This window comes from Phyllostomus hastatus, unplaced genomic scaffold (assembly GCF_019186645.2).
Source record: "Phyllostomus hastatus isolate PE091 unplaced genomic scaffold, TTU_PhHast_1.1 phas_scaffold_78, whole genome shotgun sequence".
Lineage (NCBI taxonomy): Eukaryota > Metazoa > Chordata > Mammalia > Chiroptera > Phyllostomidae > Phyllostomus > Phyllostomus hastatus.
In genome coordinates this window covers 36,053,098-36,055,948 of record NW_025334041.1, presented here as the reverse complement: position 1 = coordinate 36,055,948, position 2,851 = coordinate 36,053,098, and the positions used below count along the sequence as shown (strand labels likewise).

At 38.8% G+C, this 2,851-nt stretch overlaps 1 pseudogene; it reads right to left on the bottom strand.

Moving 5' to 3' along the window:
* Positions 1 to 1,522: 1,522 nt before the first annotated feature.
* LOC123811932 lies at positions 1,523 to 2,391 on the bottom strand (annotated as a pseudogene).
* Positions 2,392 to 2,851: the final 460 nt, after the last annotated feature.

The following is a 2,851-nucleotide window of genomic DNA, read 5'->3' as shown; positions in this document are numbered from 1 at the left end:
TCTGCTCTAGTCTAACGGTGGCGCTCTGCCAGCGTCCTTTCTGTTTAGTACTCTGCCTTTTCTAACTTCGGGCCAGCTCCCATTATTATCCTCCAATATGTCGCTTCTATCCAGAGGCAGAAAAGGATCATTTTCTTCACATGTATCTTTCTTTCAAAGCAAAGAAAAGTTTAGCCTAAGCCTATAAAAGTTCTTTTGTACCTCATTGGGCCAGAAACCGGTTACATTCCTATGTCAAAACGAGTCATTGACAAGAGAAATCTAAACCTCATTGCTAGTGTAGAACAGTTATAACACAAGTTTTGTAGGAAAGGAGTGAACAGATTCAAACTAAAAATGTACTTTGCAACACAGTTTTATTATGCATCCCTTGGAAGCCAACTTCTCTACTTTCCAAGATAACGATTTCCTCTCACTTTATTTCTTTCCATTCATTCCTTCAACACACAATTGTGAGGATTTTCTATGTGCCAGGACTTACTCTTGGTGTCACAGATATTTCATCAGATAAACCTTATCTATAAAGCTTACATAGTCCTCTCCTCCTTTTCCTAAATCAATTGATGACTTCCCTTGATTACTAAATAAGAAAATAGAAGTAATGAAATGGAAAGGATTCACCTTCTTATCACAAAATATATGCTTGCTTAAATTTTCATGCCTGTCTTCCATGATAGTAGAGGAAATTTACATATATGTATACAGACACACACACATATACACAATACATATAAAATATAGTCTGTCCAGAAGGTATCCATAGCCATGTCATATGAAAAATAGAGACATTTGTTGAAGAAAATACAAGATACAAGAAACACTATATGTAGGACAATGACATCTCACTCCCTTTCAAAGTAGGCACCTTGGAACCTCACACAGTTCTCCCAGTCACCATCAACTGCCCCATTGTATTTTCTTGAATCTCATCAGTGGTCTGAAATCCCTTCCCTTTCAAAGATGATTTTCATTTTGGGAAAAGCCAGAAGTCACAGTGCAACAAATCAGCTCTACATGTACTGAGTAACCTGGGTGATGTGATGTTTTGCAAAAAAACTCTGCACTCTGCATGAGACATGATACATGAGCAGGCACATTGTCATGCATGATGAAGCTGCCAGTCACCAGTTGTCCATAGCTTTGGCCTTCTGAATCATTCCAATAGTTCCCAAGGAGGAATGTTCAAGCTTAACCCAAATTTTGATGCAGATTCATTGCTGTACTTGCTCAGTCATTTTGAATGTGATGGCCACACAGTACACATGCTCACTCAATGGTGTCAACCACCCCCACTGACTAGTACAGTGAAGTCATCATTGTTCACACATGTGCATTCCAGTCTACTCTCCTTGGATGTCAGGTTATATCAATGTTGTGTAATCTGTTCTTGTTATATTAATAATGGCTGAACTTTTTCTGGGAAGACTATATGTATATGTATAATTTTATATAGTCATGGATCTGAAGAGTTGTTTTATTTTTTTAACAGATCGGTTATTTAATTAGGTTTTTCAAAAGAAGTTTAGAACTTCATTTTGTGAGGATAAAGCCCATCTGTGAGAACAAACACAGAGAGGAAGTAGCCCTGCAGCTGAGGAACAGCTTTGATTTTGGGCAGAATTTGCAAGTCCATGGCTTTCTGATCAACCTTGCATTGCTCTGTAATCTTTCTTTTTCTCAGTGTTGAAGATCTCCCCCTCTGGTGTCAAAGATCTTCCCCTCCCGGTGTCTGGGCTTGTGCAGCTTCTTTTTGAAGTAAGCATCAGTGAGATGCTTGGGGCTTTTCACACCACTGCTATCAATTTTGGTGGAGGTGGCTATAACATATTTCTGGTGTGTTCTACACAGAGGAACTCAGTTAAGGGCCAGAGGTCCAGTCACAAGTAGCAAGCCACTGCTCAGCTGCTTCAGGAAAACCACCCTCTTGCCTCTGTGGCTCCCAGTGAGGATGGTCTTGGGAGTGATGCTGGCCCTTAGTTTTCTCGTAAGCTGACTGAAGGGTTTCTTGCCATGGCTCAACAGCTTTTAAGACACATCTTCAGTAGGATAGTATCTAAGCATTTTGCAAAGTTTAACCACTTGGGTACCACTATTCTTGTTGCTACCAACTGGTTTAGTGACAGTAGCCACAACTTTCTCCTTTTTCTTTTCAATCCTGGATTTAGCTATGGAATACTTCCTCTTGGACATGGCCTTTTGGGAATATATAGCTGACCAGGAATGCCCGCCAATTCCTCTGACTAGGAAAGGGTTTCAGCTGCAGTGGGACTTCCCCTTCTTAGTTGTCTTGGGCTTGAGGTGACCCTTCTTAACCTTGCCACCAGTGTCAGCCTTTGTGGCTTCAGGTTTCTTCTCCTTAGTATCTGGCTTCTCAGTTTTTTCATCCGCCATCTTGCAAGATGGGAAAAACTGAAGAGTTGTTTTATAAAACTACAAATAATATGTAGTTTTATAAAACTACATATAATTTTATAAAACAACTCTTACATATTATATATAAATTTATATAATTATGTATTTATATATAAGTTTATAAAACAACTCTTCTGATCCATGATTATACCACTCTTGCCATCATAATGTCTTTCTTCTTCCAGGTATACCTTTCTCCCACATCAGCAATCCCCTCCTCTCTACCAACTTGTTCTATCAGAACATAAGCAATTTATAATATACCCCTCCTTGAACACACATTCTCTATTAACAGATGTATATTTTCTCAACAAACACTCATTTATATACTCCTAAGCAGAATTCCTCAACAATATTGTGTGTGTGTATATACACACACACACATACATATATATACACATATATATCCATTCTTCCAGCACATCACTTCACATTCGCT